At 43.6% G+C, this 24,535-nt stretch overlaps 1 pseudogene; it reads left to right on the top strand.

The window, feature by feature from the left end:
* The window catches only part of LOC141265128 (ATP-binding cassette sub-family B member 5-like), a 661,237-nt pseudogene that overhangs the window by 218,786 nt on the left and 417,916 nt on the right, over positions 1–24,535 (top strand).

The following is a 24,535-nucleotide window of genomic DNA, read 5'->3' as shown; positions in this document are numbered from 1 at the left end:
TCTACCTCTGAAAAAATATTGGGCTTCTAGCTGTGTGTGGGACTTGTTGTATTAGTCCATCTATACTGACCTCCATCAGGTTGCAAATTGAATATAATTTTTTTCTGCATCTAACCCAGCCAATAGTTTTGGCCTAATACCACAGTTTGGCCACTCAGCTCTGCTCGGTTACCATCCATTGTTTTTTTGTGCAAACAACTCCAGAGTTGTGAATTAGTTAACCACCAAAATGAGTGGAAAAAGGCCTAATGCTGGTGGAAAGGGGAATAGGCGTGTTGGGAAGGGGAAAAAAGGTTGTGTCCGTGGGGTAGGTGTTAAAGCAACAGTAACATCTGCAGAAGAAAGACCATCTTCCAGCCAAACTAAAATGTCTACTTCTTTTAGCGGACAATGTGATAAGATCCCTTTCTTACGGCCACGCCAATCGCTACAAATTCCAGATGAGGCACAAAAACAGCAGGTGCTTCAACGGATATCAAGTGCTCCTTTATGTGGGCTCTCCTCCACATCAACTTCAACATCACAAATACTCCAGTCCTCAAAGGTGTCACCCCAATCGCACTTGCTTCCTCACAGCTCCCAAATCTCCAGCTGCCCGTCTGAGTATGAGGTAGAACAGATGGTTGAGTCTGCAGAGCTGTTTACTCATACTATAGCCTGGGAATCAGAGGTCGACTCCAGCGCTTCTGTGAATCCAGACGAGAAAATGATCTGCACTGATGCCCAGAATCTTTATGAGTCGGATCCAGGACCAGACGCAGAAGGTTCTGACCATAATGTAGACCCTCATTCCCAAACTGTAACTCCTGTTGGTGGAGACAATGAGGAATACGATGATAAGACTCAAATACCTGATTGGAGCGACAACTTTAGTTTTTTGTCAGGGCAGGAACAGGTTGGCTCTGAGGACGACGGGTGTGATAACGCACAGGGTGATGATGATGAGGTTGGAGATCCCACTTACTGTCAACCCACAGTCAGCCAAGAGATGAGGTCAGCAGAGGAGGTGGAGGAAGATGCTAGTGACGACGAGGTCAGGTTGCGCCTTCCTGGACAGAGACGTAGTACTGGAAGCACGTCAACAACTGCATCCTCAAACACAACTCTGCCTCTCACCACAAGTCGTGGTGGCTCTTCAAGTCGCATGGGTGCTAAGCCTTGCATAGCCTGGGCATTTTTTCAGATCGATAAAGATGACCCAACTCGTGTTATCTGTAACATTTGTCAGCAAAAGCTATGTAGAGGCCAAAAAATACATAGTTTGAGTACTTCATGCATGAACCGGCACATGGACATGAAGCATAAGTTGCAGTGGGAAGCTCAGTGTGCTACAATGCGGCCTAGCCGGCCGGGCCAACCACCGTCTGCCATATCTTGTGCATCCGCGGCCTCTTCATCCTCTGTGACTGGGGGGACAGCAGTCACACCTGTTTTGGGGCGCAGACCTGCCACCTCTTTACCCGCAACAGCCAGCGTGATTGGCAGGTCATCATTTTCTTTGGAGGTGGGAACACCAGCTGGTGTTGAGCGCTGTCCGACATCGATAGCACCAGCTTTGGATCAAGGCAACCTAACATGTCCGCCTGCATCTTCCTCACAGACCGGCAGTTTGCCGGGGACACCCTTATCAACCCCGTCTAAGCACAATAGCCAGCCCTCGGTCCCTCAGATGTGGACAAGTAAAAGACCATTTCCTCCTAGCCATGAGAAAGCTAAGAGGTTGAATTTCACCATCTGCAAGCTCTTGGCTACAGAAATGCTGCCTTTCCGCCTGGTGGACACAGAGGATTTTCGAGACCTTATGTCCGTCGCAGTGCCCCAGTACCAGATGCCCAGTCGGCACTACTTCTCAAAAAGAGGTGTGCCTGCGCTCCACCAGCATGTCGCACACAACATCACCGCTTCTTTGAGAAACTCTGTGTGTGACAGGGTGCATTTCACCACAGACACTTGGACGAGTAGGCATGGACAGGGGCGTTACATGTCGCTGACTGGGCACTGGGTAACTATGGTGACAGCAGGACAAGGGGCTGCTGTCCAAGTCTTGCCGTCCCCACGAGTTGTGCGTCAATCCTCTTTATATCAAAGTTCCTCCACTGCTTCTGCCTCCTCAACCTCCTCTCGGTCTTCCACCTGCACCCAAAGCCTGTCTGGTCATGCCACAAGCTTTCTAACTGCGCAGAAGGGATCCTGCACACCTCCTTACTATGCTGGCAGTAGGGCTCAACGTCATCAGGCGGTTTTTACATTGAAATGTCTGGGAAATGTGAGTCACACAGCTGAGGAGTTGTGGTCAGCTCTGGAGAACAAATTTCATGAATGGTTGTCTCCACTGGACCTGAAACCAGGGAAGGCCGTGTGCGACAATGCTGCAAACCTGGGTGCGGCCCTTCGCCGGGGCAATGTCACACACGTGCCTTGTATGGCTCACGTGTTGAACCTGGTTGTCCAGCAATTTTTAGCCCACTATCCCAGACTAGATGGCCTTCTGCAGAGGGCACAGTCGCTGTGTGCTCACTTCCGCCGTTCGCATCCCGCAGCTCAGCGACTTACATCTCTACAGAAGTCGTTGGGCCTGCCACTTCACAGGCTAAAATGCGATGTGCCTACCCGGTGGAATTCAACTCTGCACATGTTGCAGCGACTGTGGCAGCACCGACAAGCCCTGGTGCAATACGTTCTGACGTATAGCCTGGGCCAACGAGATTCAGAGGTGGGGCAAATCACGCTGGAGGAGTGGTCTCAGATCAGGGACCTATGCACCCTTCTGCACAGTTTTGAAATGGCGACGAAGATGTTTAGTGCTGACGATGCCATTATCAGCATGACTATTCCGGTGATTTACATGCTGGAGCACATGTTAAACAGAATTCGGAGTCAGGTGGTGGCACAAGAGGAGGTGGAGGAAGTAGAGGAGGAGGAGTTGTATGCGGAAGGGCTAACATCTGCAAGGTCCAGACGGTCGGCAGCACCAAGGCGGCAGGCATGTGAGGGTGGGGGAGATGGTTTTACCAGGGTGCATGGTAGCAGCCAAACTAGTGAGGAAGGTGCAGGAGCCCAGGAAGAAGTGGAGGACGAACTGATGGATGACTCATCAGATGAGGGAGACCTTGATCACATTTCTGTTGTGCGAGGTTGGGGGGAGAGGACAGAGGAAGGAAGCATGATTGTTACCTCGCCACCAACACAACAGGGACTTGGTGCTCCTGGATGCGCAACACACATGAGTGCCTTCTTGCTGCACTACCTGCAACATGACCCTCGAATTGTGAGAATTAGAAATAATACTGACTACTGGGTTGCCACACTGTTAGATCCCCGGTACAAAAGTAAATTTGCAGAAATTATTCCTGCCATAGAAAGGGATGCACGCATGCAGGAGTATCAGCAGAGACTGTTGCAGAATCTTACATGTGCTTTTCCACAAAATACCAGTGGTGCACGTAGTGAATCTCACAGTTCCAACTTGCCAACCGTGGGACCGTCAAGTGTTCAGCACTCAAACCGTAACAGAACCACAGTATCTGCTGGTAACATCAATTTTGCGGAATCATTTCACCACTTTTTTAGCCCATCCTTTGCAAGGCCACAGGAGACAAGAAGTCTGACACATAGTCAACGCCTAGAGACGATGGTACAGGAGTATCTCCAAGTAAACATTGAAGCCACGACTGTGTCACTGGACCCTTGCTCTTTTTGGGCTTCCAATCTGGATAAATGGCCGGAGCTAGCCACTTACGCCTTGGAGATCTTGTCATGCCCCGCAGCCAGCGTTCTGTCTGAACGTGTGTTCAGCGCTGCTGGTGGTGTGCTGACAGATAAGCGCACGAGGCTCTCCACTGATAATGTAGACAGACTCACGTTAATAAAGATGAACAAATCATGGATCCGAAACGACTTTTCTACCCCTGTGTCATCCTGGGGAGAGTAAAAGCTTGATGATTGGTTAAAATCACCCTACCAACCGTTTTAAGCTTTCAAATTACTAATCATGTTTATCTGTATCTTGACTGGAAAATAATTTGGGCTTTGTAGCAGTGTGCAGCACTGATCCTATTAGGCCATCTATACTAAAGCTTCACCAGATTTAAAATTAAAAATAATTTTTAGCTGCATCTAGCCCGGAAAATAATTTTGGGGCTCCGAGATGCGCAAGACACATAAGTGCCTTCTTGCTGCACTACCTGCAGCATGACCCTCATATTGTCAGAATTCGAAGTAATCATGACTACTGGGTTGCCACACTCTTAGATCCCCCAAACTTTTCGATCAACCTTTTCATTTTAATAAAGACCAAAAAAATGGTCATTTTTGAAATTATAAGCATTAGCAGGTTGTTAGAAACTGAAATCAAACAGTTTTCAACTCAAAACTTTATTCTAGGTGATGTTACATTTTCACATAGGACCCCTTGTTTGAAAGGAGCTTCTGAACTCTCTCGGCCATTGAATTTGTCAGGTTTTGGATGGTTTCTGCTTCAATTGTTTTGCATGAGGACAGAATACCCTCCCAGAGCTGCTGCTTAGATGTGAACTGCCTCCCGCCATCATAGACACTCCTTTTAATGATGCTCCAAAGGTTCTGAATGGGGTAGAGGTCAGGGGAGCATGGGGGTCACACCATAAGTTTGTCCCCTTTTATGCCCATATCAGCCAGAGATGCAGATGTTTTATGTGCAGCATGAGATGGTGCATTATCATGCAGAAAAATGATCTTGCTGTGAAATACACGGTTCTTCTTCTTGAACCATGGCAGGAAGTGCTGTTTGAGAAAATCCACATACATTATGGAGTTCATCTTTAGCGCCTTCAGGGATCCTAAAGGGGCCGACAATCTCTCTCCCCATGATTCCAGCCCAAAACATTACTCCACCTCCTCCTTGTTGGCGCTGTAGCCGTGTTTGCGTGGGGTGTCCATCAACCAGCCATCCTCCACTCCATCCATCTGGACCATCGAGCGCTGCACGGCACTCATCCGTGAACAAAACAGTTTTGAAATCAGTCTTCATGTAATGTTTGGCCCACTGGAGCCGTTTCTGCTTGTGTGAAGTGGATAGAGGAGGTCGACAGGATGGCGTATGCACAGCTGCAAACCTCTGAAGGACCCTGCATCTTGTTGTTCGGGGGACGTTGGAGGCACAAGCAGCTTGAAAAACTTGTCTGCTGCTATGACAAGGCTTTTTTGCCGCTGCTCTTTCAACCTGACGTAATTGCCTGTAGGAAAGAGTCCTCAATTTGCCCTTATCAGCACGCACACGTGTGTACTGTGAATCAGCTACATACTTCTTGATTGCCAAGACACTTCATCCTGATCATCGCACAATGTTGATTGTAGTCATGCCTTGACCTAAACACTCCACAATTTGTTGCTTCTCAGCAGCCGACACATCCTTTTTCTTTCCCATTTTGGCAGAAAATGTAGGCTGCTTAATAATGTGAGAGAGCCTTCTTAAGTAGTCTTGCCTTTCATTGGACACACCTGCCAAACTAATTAGCACAGGTTTCTGCAATTGCTTACAGTGATATAAAGAGCCCTGACACACATCACCATCAATGAGTTTAACTGACAAACAAACAAATTCTTCCCTTATCACTCCTAAACACTTTTTGCATAATAATTTGGAACGCAGTGTACATGTGCTTTTCCACAAAACACCAGCGGTTCACGTAGTGAATCTTACAGTTCTAACTTGCCAACCGTGGTCTGTATGGAGTTGTTCAATAAAGGGCCCAAAATTAAGATAACATAGATGGGAGAGGTCTCTATGAATAGGAATTCCTAAGTATTTGATACCCTGTGAGGGCCAGGCAAAGGGAAAGTTGGACTGGATGGAATCCTATATGGATTTGGGGAGGGAGACATCGAGGGCCTCAGACTTCGCTGCATTGATTTTAAAATTTGACCATGTAACAAAGTGATCTATTTCAGCCATAACAGCATGGATGGATATATGTGATTGAGTGATATATACTAGGACATCATCAGCAAATAGAGAGCACTTGTACTCGGTGCCTCCCACCTCAATCCACCTAATATTGGGGTTATGGCGAATTGATGAGAGCAGGTGCTCCGTCACTAGGATGTATAAGAGAGGGGACAGAGAACATCCCTGACTTGTCCCATTGGTGATTGTGAAAGGTGATGAAAATGTTCTGACGCACCCCCTGGGCCTTGGGACACCCGGAGCCGGACCCTTTTTGGTGGATGCTGGTGGTTGTAGTCTTCGTGGCGGCGACCCGGTTCCGTGGCTCAGGGCGGTCAAACCAGTGGCGGAACTATTTATGTGGTTTTGATGTTTAAATGTACGACTAGGCCACCCGTGGATTGCGGTCAGAGTGAACCACCGCTACAGGGCAGACCGCTGAGGCTGGTGTTGTGGGTGCAGCAGAGCGTAGCATAACTCCCCACGGGAGGAGTATAGCCTCAGGGCAGTGTATGCGGAGGATGGGGGTGATGGTGCAGGGCAGCAGCAGTAACGACACGGAGTCAGTGATGCAGTTCAGGGCCTTTACTCACAGTTCTTATTATCCAGACCACGTCTGCAGGTAACGGCTGCCCACGTCGTACTGTGCTCACCAGGTGAGGGGCTCAGACAACTCCCAGATAACTTTGGAGCACTTCACAGGACCCCCTTTGTGTGTCCTTTGTCTGGCCTTTCTTACCAACACTTCTGTCCGGCTGCCTCGGGCCTCCTCTTGGGAAACTTGGCGCCAGTTTCCCTGACCCTATGTGGTGCCTTCCTAGCGGGTGTAGCGAGGGGCTGCGCCACATAAAATGTCAGAGCCTCCGGTTTCTAGCTGAAGGTCATTTCCTGCCTCCACTAGTTCGGGGACCGGTCTCCCCCTTTGGCCTGACCCCTCCACGCAGGTGGATTCGGGCGTGCGGTGGCGACTCGCCCGTCCGCACCCCTGGGATCCCTTCATTCCTCGTTCCTGGAGCCTTCTCCGCTCCTCTTCCTTCCTTCTCCCTCTTCCAGGCCTGGGCCTCTGTTACTAGGCCCGCCTCCGGAGCAGAGCTCATGCAGAGCCCCTGCTCCCTGCCACTTCTGCTCAGACTTCTCTGCACTGAACTAAGATGGTGCCCACCTTTTATACTCCCTTCTCAATGCACCTAGGAACTGCTTCCTCCCTGCTCCTGCACTACAGGGTTCCCCTTCCTCAGTGTTCCCTTCCCCCACTCCAGCCAGGGACAGGGACTGTCGTGCCCATCTCAGGGGCATATTGGTCGCCCTGCCCCACGGCAATGTGGTGTAATGCATGCAGGTGTTGGGTCCTGATCCACACTCCATCCTTACCTGAGAGTGAGATATCACACCTCTGGGTGAGGTGCAATACGTCTGTAGCAACCGAGCCCTCAGGGTGCTACAGTTCCATTTATCTTCAGCCTAGGTGACGTATTGTGATACAGGGCCGTGATTTTGGCTATAAAAGGGTCCCCTAGACCCCTACCCCAAGCTTTTTAAGAGAATCATATATGGCGTGCCAGGAGACTCTATGGAATGCTTTCTCAGCATCCAACGAGAGTATCTAATTACAAATTTTTAACTGCATCTAGCCCAGGAAATACTTTGTGCCTAGTAGCAGTGTCTGCTAGTCAGCGGATTATCCCGGCTGTTAAGCAAGCTACACCACCTGTAGTTTAGACACTTAATTTTTTCAAAGGAAATGCTTCGGGACCATGGGATACTTAGTGAAGAGCATCAGGAGGCACCCCAAGGCATAGGGGCTGGGACTGGCAGTAGGATGCCTTGCGGTGGACAGCCGAGCTCGATCCTTATAAAAGCTTTTTAACTGCAGCAGCTTTAGTGGACGCTACTGGAGCTGGAATTACGCGGCTGCTGGCATGAGACTTGCCCTCCAATAGATCCTTGTAAATGGATTTAAAGTGTATTCATTCAAATTAGAGAGACAATTTAAATTAAAAAGCTTAGAGCTGCCTCCACCACAGGGGGGCTCGCTCGACCCACCAGCGGACAGGCATCAGTATTGGGAGAGGGGGGCTGGCCATCAGGGTTCAGCGCGGCTCTGGCACAAACCCGGCGACACGGAGGTGGCACGGGCAGGAGCAGACTGGCCGTGTCGGCTTCTCACTTTTTGGATTTTAGAAGGGCATGACATGCCTATATCTGTGTCTCCCCCTCCTTTTACTCCTCCACCTCTTTTATTTTCGCATGACTATATGTACTTGTCACTTTTCCATGTGTTAGTTATGTCTTCTGAGCAGTTTGTCAGCTTTTGGACACCTTTGAAGGTGTTTTCTATGTGTTTCTATGTGTTTTTGTTTACCTGCCATTGGTTTTAACGGTGTTCGAAGGTGTTCGACGAACAGTTCGACGAACAGTTCGGCGAACACACGGGTGTTCGACGAACCGAACCGAACTCGAACACTACGGGGGTGGCTCAACACTACACATGACCAGTAAAATACCACCTGATGTGTACAGTTGAAATAGTGGAAATGAACCATCAAGCCGTAGAGTGTCACACCAGATTGTGGATATATGTTTGGAGATGTGATCTTTGATTGGTTGGGTGGTTTCACCGACATAGACAAGGCCACACGGGCATTTAATCAAATAAATGACACATGATAAATATGTACTATTAAGTATTTTTGATATTTATCAACTGTACACATCAGGCGGTATTTTATTGATCTTGTGTTGAATTTCCCCATCGCGAGTCCTGTCCTCCTCGCTTTCTCCCCAAGGATCCACCTTTCTATTTATCCACTTTATAGTGCTCCCATCAAATTCTCTGGCTCTGCATAACATCTACCCCGCAGTGGAATAGATTAGGCCGCCGGTGGAATGCATAGGTCGCGTCATTTCCGGGCACGTGAGCCACATGCTCGCCGCAGGACCTGACAACATCACCGCAACTTCACTTCCGGTCGCACAGGTCCTGCACGACACCTCCTAGGTTTCTCCTTCCACTGTCACCAATGAACAGGCTTATTTCCCGTTTATTTATTTACCCTTAGTCCCTCACTACACTGGCACCATCCAGAACTAGCAGTGGACACCGTGTTCCCTTGCCAGCATTTTCAATCCTATCTCCACCACTGCTAAGGTATGTGCTGCTACCCTATCCTGTCTACAAGGGTCCATATGGTACTCTCACTCTATCTTACACCACTGGTTTTCTTTACAGCTACCACACCATCCGCGCACCTGCCCCATATACCTTTATGCTCAACCTTACTGGTAGGTCCTATTAATACCGGTCTCGTTTTTCTTTTTTTTCTATACCTCTACCCCTAATCCTCTTCCCCATCCTGACTTCCCCTCCTATATGTCGTTTACACCCATTTATGTACAATACATGATTTTTTATATATATAACCTATTTCTCTATGTATAATTTTGTTCATTTGTTTGCTATTTTGTAGTACACCAATGAAAGTCCATTGGGACTGAAACATTTGTTTTTTCTCTTCACCTGCTTTGCATATTAAAACAACTTTATTTATCTGAGTCATTTGAGTGCCAAGTTAATTTTTGCATTGCTTTGGATTAGTACTCTACTTGAGCACCTTTATACCCCAGGAGTGCGGTAGTTTTTTCATATATTCACCCTGGCGGCCGGTGGTACACTGCTGGGAGTGTGCTCGCCCCAGCAGTGTACTGTGCTGCCAGGACCTGCGGTCACATGAGCGATCAGCTGGTCGCTCACGTGACCTCACTGTGGGAACATTCCCAAGAATCTTCCCACCAGTGCTGGTGGTGAGCTCAGCTGATGAACCCCAGTGACCTCACTCCAGCAGCAATATATCTGACAGGAATGATTTTAAACTCCTGTCAGTATACATTGTTGTCTTCTACAGCAGTGACATCAGTGATTACTGATGTCACTGCTGTAGAAGTGACCCGGATCGCTAAGGGACAATCTTTGGCGGTAATCGTAGAATGCGTCATGACGGCGGACAGGTGAGGGATATGGTTGTTTATTTTTTTATGTTTTTTTCAGAAGATCGAAGCCTTCGGGGGCAGAGAGTACAATAAAATTAGAGAAACAGCTGTGAGTTTTTAATAATGGCCAGGGACCATGTTTGCCTAATGGCACCTTCCAAGGCTAAAAATAGCAGCTCACAGCTGCTCCACGAATTACATGAATGGAAATGCTAATGAGATTGGCTGTATGGGATCAGCTGACACCTAGCACTTTTTTTTGGTGATGACAAGCTGTCAATCAGGCACTTTCATCACCAAACCTAATTAAAATAATGTAAAGAGTTAAATAAACACACAGACACAGAGCAAACGCTTTATTTGAAATACAACAGACACATTCTTTAATCACTTGCATTAACCAATATACTCACCCAGTTCTGATGGTAATCCAGAGGTTTAACCCCTTAATAACATCTGACGTACTAATACGCGTCTGTGCCCTGGGACTTAAGAGCCAGACCCGTATTAGTACGTCATGGCGATCGCGCGCGCACACAGGCTGTGCGGGCGCGATCGCCGCCGGGTGTCAGCTGATTGTCATAGCTGACACCCGGTACTATGTGCAGGGAGCGGTCACGCACCGCTCCCAGCACATTAACCCCCGCGATGCTGCGATCGAAGTCGATCGAAGTCGATCGCGGCATTGCGGGGGCAAGGGGAGGTGATCGCCGATACTCACCTCCTCTTCCGGCTTCCAGCGCAGTCTGCAAAGGCTTCCCGGGTGTTGCCATGACGACCCGATGTCGTCATGACAACATCCGGGTCACCAGAGAGCAGGAAGATTGCTTGGACATGCGCAGTGCATCTCCAAGCAATCTTCACACTGTGCACTTCTGACAGCCTTCATGGCATAGGGATGGTGCTCCATTCCTGTGCCATGCAGGCGATCAGAAAAAAAAAAGTGAAAGTCCCAGAGTGGGACAAAGTAATAAAGTGTATAAACTGTGTGAAAGTGGAAAAAAAAAAAAAAAAAAATGTGCAAAAATATTATAAAAAAATAAAAAAAATAATACACCAAAAATAAAAATATAATGTACCCATCAATAAATATTATTATAAAAAAAATAAAAAAAAAACAATAAAAGTACACATATTTGGTATCGCCGCGTCCGGAACAACCTGACTTATAAAACTGTCCCACTAGTTAACCCCTTCAGTGAACACGGTAAAAAAAAAAAAAAAAAAACCAAGCAAAAAACAATGCTTTATCACCATACTGCCAAACAAAAAGTGGAATAACACGCGATCAAAAAGACGCATATAAATAAAAATGATACCGCTGAAAACGTCATCTCGTCCCGCAAAAAACAAGCCGCCATATAGCTCCATCAGCCGAAAAATAAAAAAGTTATAGCTCTCAGAATAAAGCGATACTAAAAAATATTTTTTTCTATAAAATAGCTTTTATTGTGTATAAGCGCCAAAACATAGAAAAATTATACAAATGTGGTACCGCTGTAAACGTACTGACCCGAAGAGTAAAGCTGCCTCATCAATTTTACCACACGCGGAACAGAATAAAAAAAAAAAAAAAAAAACAATTCCTGAATTGTTGGTTTTTGTTTATTCTGCCTCCCAAAAATCGGAATAGAAAGCGATCAAAAAATGTCACGTGCCTGAAAATGGCACCAATAACAACGTCAAGTCATCCCGCAAAAAACGAGCCGTCACATGACTGTCTGCCAAAATTTGGAAAAATTATAGCTCTCAAAATATGGCGATGCAAAAACTAGATTTTACAAAAAATGCGTCTTTTAGTGTGTGACAGCTGTCAGTCATAAAAACCCCATATGATTCTGGCATTGCTGTAATCACACCGACCCGAAGAATAAAGTCGTCTAATCACTTATACCGCACAAGGAACGGCGTCAAAAATAAACTCTTGAGTTAGGATTGGGCTAGGGTTAGGGCTGGGTTTGGGGCTAGGGTTGTGCTGGGGCTAGGGTTGTGCTGGGGCTAGGGTTGTGCTGGGGCTAGGGTTGTGCTAGGGTTAGGGCTGGGGTTGGGATTTTTTTCAAAAGTAAGAAAAAAAGATGACGATATGGCGACTAGTGTTGAGAGCAAGTGCTCGCTACTTGAGTTTGCATCGGGTGCTCTGGTATGCATTTAGTATCGTGGGTATTTGAGTGACATGCTCGAGTCTCTGCCCCATATGCTTCGCGGCCAAAAAACTTTACGGGGATTGCCTGCCATGCACGAGCGATCCCCGCATGTTTTTTTTTGGGTGTCTAATAACCGTGAAACATGCGGAGCAGGGACTCGAGCATGTCACTCGAGCACACGCTGTACATGGTGCATACCTGAGTACCCGATGCAAACTCAAGTAGCGAGCACTTGCGCTCAAGAATAATGAAAACTTATTCAATATGATGACCTAATGTAAACAAATAATGTGCCGTACCTCTGGGTTCAAAATGTTCACTATACACCTTAATAAAATCTTTGAGGGGTATAGTTTCCAAAATGGGGACACTTGTGGGGGAGCTCCACTGTTTAGGCACATCACGGGCTCTCCAAACGCGACATGGTGTCCGCTAACAAATTGAATGGAAAATCGGCTCAAATTGTTAGCGGACACCACATTGCGTTTGGAGAGCCCCTCTGTGCCCAAACTTTGGAGCTCCCCCACAAGTGACCCCATTTTGGAAACTAGACCCCCCAAGGCACCTTTCTAGATGCATAGTGAGCACTTGGAACCCCCAGGTGCTTCACAAATTGATTCGTAAAAATGAAAAAGTGAAAAAAAAAACACTTTTTCATTTTTATGAATCAATTTGTGAAGCACCTGGGGTTCCAAGTGCTCACTATGAATCTAGATAGGTGCCTTGGGGGGTCTAGTTTCCAAAATGGGGTCACTTGTGGGGGAGCTCCAATGTTTGGGCACACAGGGACTCTCTAAATGCAACATGGTATCCGCTAACAAATTAAATGGAAAATCGGCTCAAATTGTTAGCGGACACCACATTGCGTTTGGAGAGCCCCTCTGTGCCCAAACTTTGGAGCTCCCCCACAAGTGACCCCATTTTGGAAACTAGACCCCCCAAGGCACCTTTCTAGATGCATAGTGAGCACTTGGAACCCCCAGGTGCTTCACAAATTGATTCGTAAAAATGAAAAAGTGAAAAAAAAAACACTTTTTCATTTTTATGAATCAATTTGTGAAGCACCTGGGGTTCCAAGTGCTCACTATGAATCTAGATAGGTGCCTTGGGGGGTCTAGTTTCCAAAATGGGGTCACTTGTGGGGGAGCTCCAATGTTTGGGCACACAGGGACTCTCCAAATGCAACATGATATCCGCTAACAAATTGTCGGCTCAAATTGTTAGCGGATATCATGTTGCATTTGGAGAGTCCCTGTGTGCCCAAACATTGGAGCTCCTCCACAAGTGACCCCATTTTGGAAACTAGACCCCCCAAGGCACCTATCTAGATGCATAGTGAGCACTTGGAACCCCTAGGTGCTTCACAAATTAATTCGTAAAAATGAAAAAGTGTTTTTTTTTTCACTTTTTCATTATTACGAATCAATTTGTGAAGCACCTTGGGGTTCCAAGTGCTCACTATGCATCTAGAAAGGTGCCTTGGGGGGTCTAGTTTCCAAAATGGGGTCACTTGTGGGGGAGCTCCAAAGTTTGGGCACAGAGGGGCTCTCCAAACGCAATGTGGCGTCCGCTAACAATTTGAGCCGATTTTCCATTCAATTTGTTAGCGGATACCATGTTGCATTTAGAGAGTCCCTGTGTGCCCAAACATTGGAGCTCCCCCACAAGTGACCCCATTTTGGAAACTAGACCCCCCAAGGCACCTATCTAGATGCATAGTGAGCACTTGGAACCCCTAGGTGCTTCACAAATTGATTCGTAAAAATGAAAAAGTGTTTTTTTTTTCACTTTTTCATTATTACGAATCAATTTGTGAAGCACCTGGGGGTTCCAAGTGCTCACTATGCATCTAGAAAGGTGCCTTGGGGGGTCTAGTTTCCAAAATGGGGTCACTTGTGGGGGAGCTCCAAAGTTTGGGCACAGAGAAGCTCTCCAAACGCAATGTGGTGTCCGCTAACAATTTGAGCCGATTTTCCATTCAATTTGTTAGCGGATACCATGTTGCATTTAGAGAGTCCCTGTGTGCCCAAACATTGGAGCTCTCCCACAAGTGACCCCATTTTGGAAACTAGACCCCCCAAGGCACCTATCTAGATGCATAGTGAGCAGTTGGAACCCCCAGGTGCTTCACAAATTGATTCATAAAAATGAAAAAGTGTTTTTTTTTTCACTTTTTCATTGTTACGAATCAATTTGTGAAGCACCTGGGGGTTCCAAGTGCTCACTATGCATCTAGATAGGTGCCTTGGGGGGTCTAGTTTCCAAAATGGGGTCACTTGTGGGGGAGCTCCAATGTTTGGGCACACAGCAGCTCTCCAAACGCAACATGGTGTCGCTAACAATTTGAGCCAATTTTGCGTTAAATTTGTTAGCGGACACCATGTTGCTTTTAGAGAGCCGCTGTGTGCCCAAATATTGGAGCTCCCCCACAAGTGACCCCATTTTGGAAACTAGACCACCCAAGGCACCTATCTAGATGCATAGTGAGCACTTGGAACCCTCAGGTGCTTCACAAATTGATTCATACAAATGAAAAAGTGTTTTTTTTTTCACTTTTTCATTGTTACGAATCAATTTGTGAAGCACCTGGGGGTTCCAAGTGCTCACTATGCATCTAGATAGGTGCCTTGGGGGGTCTAGTTTCCAAAATGGGGTCACTTGTGGGGGAGCTCCAATGTTTGGGCACACAGGGACTCTCTAAATGCAACATGGTGTCCTCTAACAAATTTAACGGAAAATCGGCTCAAATTGTTAGCGACACCATGTTGCGTTTGGAGATCCGCTGTGTGCCCAAACATTGGAGCTCCCCCACAAGTGACCCCATTTTGGAAACTAGACCCCCCAAGGCACCTATCTATATGCATTGTGAGCACTTGGAACACTCAGGTGCTTCACAAATTGATTCATAAAAATGAAAAAGTGTTTTTTTTTTTCACTTTTTCATTGTTACGAATCAATTTGTGAAGCACCTGGGGGTTCCAAGTGCTCACTATGCATCTAGAAAGGTGCCTTGGGGGGTCTAGTTTCCAAAATGGGGTCACTTGTGGGGGAGCTCCAAAGTTTGGGCACACATGGGCTCTCCAAACACAACATGGCGTCCGCTAATTATTCAAGCAAATTTTACAATCAAAAAGTCAAATAGCGCTCCTTCCCTTCCGAGCCCTGCCGTGCGCCCAAACAGTATTTTTTCCCCAAATATTGGGTATCTGCGTGCCCAGGGGAAATTGCACAACAAATTTTGGGGTCCATTTTTTCTTGTTACCCCTGTGAAAATAAAAAAAATTGGGTCTAAATTAACATTTTTGTGAAAAAAGTTAAATGTTCATTTTTTTCTTCCACATTCAAAAAATTCCTGTGAAGCACCTGAAGGGTTAATAAAGTTCTTGAATGTGGTTTTGAGCACCTTGAGGGGTGCAGTTTTTAGAATGGTGTCACTTTTGGGTATTTTCTGTCATAAAGACCTCTCAAAGTGACTTCAAATGTGATGTGGTCCCTAAAAAAATGGTTTTGTAAATTTTGTTGGAAAAATGAGAAATCGCTGGTCAACTTTTAACCCTTATAGCTCCCTAACAAAAAAAAATTTTGGTTCCAAAATTGTGCTGATGTAAAGTAGACATGTGGGAAATGTTATTTATTAACTCTTTTGTGTGACATATCGCTCTGATTTCAGGGCTTAAAAATTCAAATTTTGAAAATTGCAAAATTTTCAAAATTTTCGCCAAATTTCCATTTTTTTCACAAATAAACGCAAGTGATATCGAAGAAATTTTTCCACAATCATGAAGTACAATATGTCACGAAAAAACAATCTCAGAATCAGGGGGATCCGTTGAAGCGTTCGAGAGTAATTACCTCATAAAGTGACAGTGGTCAGAATTGTAAAAATTGGCCCGGTCATTAACGTGCAAACCACCCGCGGGGCTTAAGGGGTTAAGCAATGTCCCACCAAATAACTTTATTTCATTGATGTTCAAAACTGCTTCAAAAAATGCTTCAAAAACTGCATCAAAAAGCGTCAAAAACGCGGCAGAACCGCTGCTTCTGATTCAAATCCTGAACGTGTGCACATAGCCTAATTTGTACTTTTCTTGTTTGAAGGCAGGAAAATGTAAAAGATGTGAGCAAAGTGAAAGCAAAGGCTGTTGGTCCCATCAACATTGTAAGTAAACCATTATATTAATAATAATTTAATCTTTTATTTTTATATAGCGCCAGCATATTCCACAGCGCTTTACATACATTATCATCACTGTCCCCATTGGGGCTCACAATTTAAATTCCCTATCAGTAAGTCTTTGGAGTGTGGGAGGAAACCCGGAGAACCCGGAGGAAACCCACGAAAACATGGGGAGAACATACAAACTCCTTGCAGATGTTGTCCTTGGTATGATTTGAACCCAGGACCCAGCACTGCAAGGCTGCAGTGCTAAACATTGAGCCATCATGTAATACATATATATACAGTGGTGGCCAAAAGTATTAGCACCCCTGCGATTCTGTCAGTTTCTTCCTGAAAATGATTGCAATCACAAATTCTTTGGTATTATTATCTTCATTTAATTTGTCTTCAATGAAAAAAACACAAAAATAATTGTCCTAAAGCCAAATTGGATACAATTCCACACCAAACCTAAAAAAGGGGGTGGACAAAAGTATTGGCACTGTTTGAAAAATCATGTGATGCTTCTCTAATTCGTGTAATTAACAGCACCTGTAACTTACCTGTGGCACCTAACAGGTGTTGGTAATAACTAAATCACACTTGCAGCCAGTTAACATGGATTAAAGTTGACTCAACCTCTGCCCTGTGTCCTTGTGTGTACCACATTGAGCATAGAGAAAAGAAAGAAGACCAAAGAACTGTCTGAGGACTTGAGAAACCAAATTGTGAGGAAGCATGAGCAAACTCAAGGCTACAAGTCCATCTCCAAAGACCTGAATGTTCCTGTGTCTTCCGTGCGCAGTGTCATCAAGAAGTTTAAAGCCCATGGCACTGTGCCTAAACTCCCTAGATGTGGACGGAAAAGAAAAATTGATGAGAGATTTCAACGCAAGATTGTGCGGATGGTGGATAAAGAACCTCGACTAACATCCAAACAAGTTCAAGCTGCCCTGCAGTCCGAGGGTACAACAGTGTCAACTCGTACTATCCATCGGCGTCTGAATGAAAAGGGACTGTATGGTAGGATACCCAGGAAGACCCCATTTCTTACCCCGAGACATAAAAAAGCCAGGCTGGAGTTTGCCAAAACTTACCTGAGAAAGCCTAAAACGTTTTGGAAGAATATTCTCTGGTCAGATGAAACAAAAGTAGAGCTTTTTGGGAAAAAGCATCAACATAGAGTGTACAGAAAAAAAAGAGGCATTCAAAGAAAAGAACATGGTCCCTACAGTCAAACATGGTGGAGGTTCCCTGATGTTTTGGGGTTGCTTTGCTGCCTCTGGCACTGGACTGCTTGACCGTGTGCATGGCATTATGAAGTCTGAAGACTACCAACAAATTTTGCAGCATAACGTGGGCCCAGTAGGAGAAAACTGGGTCTCCCTCAGAGGTCATGGGTCTTCCAGCAGGACAATGAACCAAAACACACTTCCAAAAGCACTATAAAATGGTTTGAGAGAAAGCACTGGAGACTTCTAAGGTGGCCAGCAATGAGTCCAGACCTGAATCCCATAGAACACCTGTGGAGAGATCTCAAAATGGCAGTTTGGAGAAGGCACCCTTCAAATATCAGGGACCTGGAGCAGTTTGCCAAAGAATGGTCTACAATTCCAGCAGAGCATTGTAAGAAACTCATTGATTGTTACCGGAAGCGGTTGTTCGCAGTTACTTTGGCTAAAGGTTGTGCAACCAAGTATTAGGCTGAGGGTGGCAATACTTTTGTATGGCCCATTTTTGGAGTTTTGTGTGAAATGATCAATGATTTGATTTTTGCTTCATTCTCTTTTGTGTTTTTTCCTTGCAAGCAAATTAAATGAAGATAATAATACCAAAGAATTTGTGATTGCAATCATTTTCAGGAAGAAACTGAGTATTATCTGACAGAATTGCAGGGGTGCCAATACTTTTGGCCACCACTGTGTATATATATATATATAAATATATTATATATATATATATATATATATATATATATATATATATATATATATATATATACAGTGGGAAAAAAAGTATTTAGCCAGCCAACAATTTTGCAAGTTCTCCCACTTAAAAAGATGAGAGAGGCCTGTAATTGACATCATAGGTAGACCTCAACTATGAGAGACAAAATTAGAAAACAATTCCTGAAAATCACATTGTCTGATTTGGAAAGATTTTTTTTTCATATTTTGGTGGAAAATAAGTATTTGGTCAATTACAAAGAAGCAATATTTCTGGCTCTCACAGACCTGTAGCTTTTTCTTTAAGAGGCTCCTCTGTCCTCTACTCATTACCTGTAGTACTGGCACCTGTTTGAACTTGTTATCAGTATAAAAGACACCTGTCCGCCACCTCAGACAGTCACACTCCAAACTCCACTTTGGCGAAGACCAAAGAACTGTCGAAGGACACAAGAAACAAAATTGTAGCCCTGCACCAGGCTGGGAAGACTGAATATGCAATAGGCAAGCAGCTTGGTGTGAAGAAATCAACTGTGGGAGCAATAATTAGAAAATGGAAGACATACAAGATCACTGATAATCTCCCTCGATCTGGGGCTCCACACAAGATCTCACCCCATTGGGTCAAAATGATCTCAAGGACAGTGAGCAAAAATCCCAGAACCACAGGAGGGACCTATTGAATGACCTGCAGAGAGTTCGGACCAACATTACACAGGCTATCATCAGTAACACACTACGCAGTCAGGGACTCAGATCCTGCAGTGCCAGACATATCCCCCTGCTTAAGACATTAAATGTCCGGGCCCATCTGAAATAAGCTAGAGAGCATTTGGATGATCCAGAAGGGTATTGGGAGAATGTCATATGGTCAGATGAAACCAAAGTAGAAACACAACTTGTCGTGTTTGGAGGAGAAAGAATGCTGAATTGCAACCAAGGAACACCATACCTACTGTGAAGCATGGGGGTGGCAACATCATGCTTTGGGGCTGTTTCTCTGCCAAGGGACAGGGATGACTGATCCGTGTACATGAAAGAATGAATGGGGCCATGTATCGTGAGATTTTGAGTGCAAACCTCCTTCCATCAGCAAAGGCATTGAAGATGAAACATGGCTGGGTCTTTCAGCATGATAATGATCCCAAGCACACTGCCATGGCAATGAAGGAGTGGCTTCGTAAGAAGCATTTCAAGGTCCTGGAGTGGCCTAGCCAGTCTCCAGATCTAAACCCTATAGAAAACGTTTGGAGGGAGTTGAAAGTCTGTGTTGCCCAGTGACAGCTCCAAAACATCACTGCTCTAGAGGAGATCTGCATGGAGGAATAGGCCAAAATATCAGCAGCTGTGTATGCCAACCTTGTGAAGACTTACAGAAAACATTTGACCTCTGTCATTGCCCACAAAGTATTGAGATGAACTTTTTAAATTGACCAAATACTTATTTTCCATCAAAATTTGAGAAAAATTTCTTTCCAAATCAGACAATGTGATTTTCAGGATTTGTTTTCTTATTTTGTCTCTCGTAGTTGAGGTCTAACTATGATGTCAATTACAGGCCTCTCTCATCTTTTTAAGTGAGAGAACTTGCACAATTGGTGGCTGACTAAATACTTTTTTTTTCCCACTGTATATGTATATATATATATACAGTACAGACCAAAAGTTTGGACACATCTTCTCATTTAAAGATTTTTCTGTATTTTCATGACTTTGAAAATTGTACATTCACACTGAAGGCATCAAAACTATGAATTAACACATGTGGAATTATATACTTAACAAAAAAAGTGTGAAACTACTGAAAATATGTCTTATATTCTAGGTTCTTCAAAGTAGCCACCTTTTGCTTTGATGTATATCAAAGTATATGTATACATATATATATGTATATATATATATATATATATATATATCATATGTACTGTATATAGATAGATAGATATAATATTGTAAACTGGATATTAATAAACCATAATAAGACACACAAAACTTTAAAATTGTACACTGACTCTGTATAACAGTTAATTATTATACTAATATAATATGACTTATTTTATGATTAAATAGTTTTATTTATAAAATGCATAAAACACCTTTAAAGTAGGTGTCCTGTTGTAAGAAAATTTATTTATTTTTGGCAAGTGAAAAAAAATCGTATATGTAATAATATTCTTGAATTAAGAAAACTCTTTCTATCTTGAAATATGATTCCAGGATCTTAATAATTGCACTCTTGAAGGATACTAACTGACTGAATAATTTCAGTCGCAGCAGTATCAGAGAAGGGGGCTGGCTTACCTTTTGATGTAATCCAGTTAGCCAGTCTCATTGATGCATGGTACTGATATGCTACTGTTGAAAATAATTACAGAAGAAATAAAGACTAGATAGGCATAGGATACATATACTTATTTGTTTTTGTATATAATAGTGTAACAATGTTAATGTGTACATAGAACCTAAACCTAATATAGTGGCGACCATCGGTGAGATATACAATAATAACAAAAATAAGCTAAAATAAGTGGATAAGTGGAGTTTAAGAGACAGGACTAGACCCCCTTAAAGGGGTACTCTAGGGAGATAAAAAATTATTGTAATAGCCATGCACTCATTAGCATAACACGAATAGTGCTGTTTTACACCCTCACTCTACCTGTAAATCTTTGTGATGCTGCAGCTGCTCCTCATTGCTCCCCCTTCCTTGTGGGAAAATAAACAGATGAACACATGTAAAATAAACTTAAAAAAAGTCACAAATAGAATAATGAATTTGGTGCAAACAAAAAAAAACATAAAACACACAAAACTAGACAAAAATCATGCGCTAAGGCAATGGTGAATAGGGGCCATAAAGTATAATAAACTTATGCATATCTGCTTTTAATTGTATCACATGCCTATGCTTGTGACTATTTCTGGAGCAAGGAATATAGCTCAGTATGATCAACAAGATGTAAAAGTTTATTTCTGAATACACCCATAAAAAATAAACATTACTGGCAAGTGATTCGCCCCGAAGTAATCCTCAAAATTTGTTCACTTCTTCTGGAACTTTGAAGACCATATCGGAGTCAGATTCTACACCCATTGTATGATCCAATGATATTCTGTTGAGTCAATCTAACGCTGGTTAGAAATCTTCAGTAGCCGATCACCTGAAATTCGAATTTGCCAGCTAAACAAAATTTTCTCAAATTTTTTTTTATCTGCGGTGAATAAATTTGTTGCGAAAATCGACCCTGGAAACCTCTAATTGAATGGAAAATATGTCTGCAGCACTCTGAACTGTCCTAGGACTGTATTGAACCCTTTTTCAATTCTTTAAAGGGATTATGTTAGCAGGATCAACACTTCAAAGCTGGACTTGCAGGTCAAATGAAATTGACTAAAATGATACCTTGACATCTGCGGTCCAATGTCTTATTCCAGAGAAATCCACGTTTTGCTTAATATGTAAATGAGCTGTTAAGATCTATGGGTTGGACATAGCAGTGACTATTTTTTGGGGGGGGAAGCTCATAAATCAAATTGCATATTGTTTGAATTCGTGGAGAATTGATAATTTCAGTAAAGTTTGATTCAAAGTTGATCCACATCAGAAACAAAATATGTGCCAGGACTGAGATCATGACAATGATTAATTTAAAAAGAAAAACTTTATTAATTGCAAAACATTAAAAAGGTCATATACAAAATCCCAACATACAAACAAAATGACAAATTGATGGGTGAGCCACTGTGGGAGCACCAATAATAAAAGGCACCAATCAGTGATTAGATATAAACATATCAACAATGAGAGATATGGTCAGTATATACAAATAAATAAAATGTAGTCATCAATTATCTATACCAAGGCAATAGTGGGAGCACAAATCTGCCACTTGTATTATCAAAATAATATAATATATATAGTTATAGTACAATTTGTACAATACTCAAGACAATAGCAGGTGGTTACACACTATCATAACAGCTATCATATAAGAGAAATGGTGTGGAGAAAGCACATATTCTAAGGAGCTATATTAAAAATAAATTTTATTGAGAATCATTTAAAATTACAAAACCTAGTCGGCCAATGCTTGGCATGAACAGCCAACACAGGTAAAGTATCAACAATGAAATATATAAATCATGGTGTAAGTAGTATGAATCAATCCAGAAAAAGGTCATTGTTTAATAGAATCAGTAAATACATGATTATTAGTGTTGAGCGAGCGTGCTCGGTTAACCCTTTCACTGAGCACGCTCGGGTGCTGCCCGAGTATCTTCAGCATGCTCGCAACTATGTTTGAGCAGCTGCAGCTACGTGTCGCGGCTGTTAGACTGCTGCGACACATGTAGGTATTGACTGCACGTCTGGTGTTTGGTGGGTGAGCTCTCTATTACTATACATTTATACTCTGTTTTAGCTACTTTAGATTCCATTTGTGGGATACATATTAGCTGGTACTCCAATCTCCATCATTGTCTGGGTTTAGATACTTGAAGGAAGCATAGCACTAAATCCTACTGATATGCCATAACTTTATATGGCGGGAATAACACTTCAGGGCATAAGTAAAACTCATAGTAGCAAATCATAGTCATAGCAAATCATAGTAGCAGAGTCTATAATTCCAATAAGTCTTCACATTTTACAAGTCTTGACATACTAAATTTGAATCTTATTTTCCTTTATATCTGATTCTTTTTTCTAGTTTCGCTATGCAGATGGACTAGATGTGCTCTATATGATCATTGGGTCGCTTGGTGCACTCTGCAATGGGATCTGCCTTCCTATAATGCACATTGTGTTTGGTGAAATGACCGACAGTTTCTTGTGTCACAACTCATCAACACAAAATTCATGTAAGAATATTAAAGTTAACATTGAGAGTAAAAATGTTTTTAAATAAATGCACTGTAACTGTAACATAATAATAAATTTGCAATAATTGGCATGTTGACTGACTTCCAAGATATAGATAATTTCTAAATTGGGCTGAGAAATGCTGACATGGCATAGTTTTTTATTGTGTGGCAAACTCTACAAAATGGCAGCTATCGATGCATTTTACTTAAATGGGTATTTACATACGTATTATTAATTTGCTATGGAAGTTTGCAATTTACTTTTTTATCTGCTGTCATTCTCCTGCAATGAGAACTTTTTTCTTTCATTGTGTACAGCTTGTTTCCTGGGAGCTCAGCCAGTAGTGCCTGACAAGAACCTGGCCAAGAGTGTGCAGCGGTTACACTACAGGAGAGGGGTTATCACCTAGCATACCAGCCACCTGTTACGGGGATGCCGTGACAAAGAGAGACGAGAAGACAGTGGTGTCTGGTTGCACAAACTCATGCACTGGTTAGAAGTACTTCACCATTATATCAAGAAGTGCAGGTTTTATCCTTGCTAGCAGTGCAAAGGTTAATCTGTTCAGTTGAAGCTCCTGAAGCTTTCCTACCCAGATTCTCAACTGTTCACTGTTGGCCACTTCCCTCTAGAGATGATCGAATGTTTCAATATTCGGTTTGGATTCCGATCGTCGAATTTGCAATATTCACCTATTTATTCATTGAATATTCATCGAACATTGCCGAACGCCAAAGTATTCAATAGGGGGAAATAATAAATGCATACACAACACCGTCAAATGGGCCCAAAAGCTGCCAAAACACATCAAATTAGAGGTAGACACCAGGAAAGTGCCATTAATTAACCCAGAGTACAAGAACTATAATTATTATTATTATTACAGCGACATTTATTCCGTGACGCTTTACATGTGAAAAGGGGTGACGACTGGTACAAGCAGAGAGAGGACCCTGCCCGCGAGGGTGCACAATATACAAGGGATGGGTGAGGATACAGTAGGTCAGGGTACAGCTAGTCGTGCAGCGGTATGCTGGAGCGAGGGTTACCACAGATTGTACGCTTGTTAGAAGAAGTGGGTCTTCAGCTTCCTTTTCAAGGTTTCCATGGTGGACAAGAGTCTGATGTGTTGGGGTACAGAGTTAAACTGTAGGGGAGATGCATGAGACAAATCGGCTGAGAGCCTAAATGAAGGTAAACTTCCAAGAGCTCACAACTGAGCAGATTAACCCCTGCACTGATTAATATGAAGGCGAAAGGCTTCTAACTGCAGGAGTGGGTGCAATGAAACGCTGCGGTCTTCTGGCTACTTTCTGTCACGGTAAACCTGTGACACCTTGCAAACTTCAACACAATGTTCACAAGGTAGACAGCAGCGGTGGTCGGTCTCCTAGACAACTTCTTTTTGATGATAGAGGCCACCATCTCCTTAGCTTGCTGCTGGTACTTTTCTGTGGGAATGAGCTAGTCTCCAACCAGCCTGGAATATTTCCAGTGAATTATGGCATGACG

The sequence above is a fragment of the Phyllobates terribilis genome, unplaced genomic scaffold, assembly GCF_046119375.1.
Source record: "Phyllobates terribilis strain yellow unplaced genomic scaffold, ASM4611937v1 Scaffold_4__5_contigs__length_816908805, whole genome shotgun sequence".
NCBI classification, from domain to species: domain Eukaryota; kingdom Metazoa; phylum Chordata; class Amphibia; order Anura; family Dendrobatidae; genus Phyllobates; species Phyllobates terribilis.
Note: the sequence above shows the minus strand (reverse complement) of the source record. Positions and strands in the feature narration are given on the sequence as shown.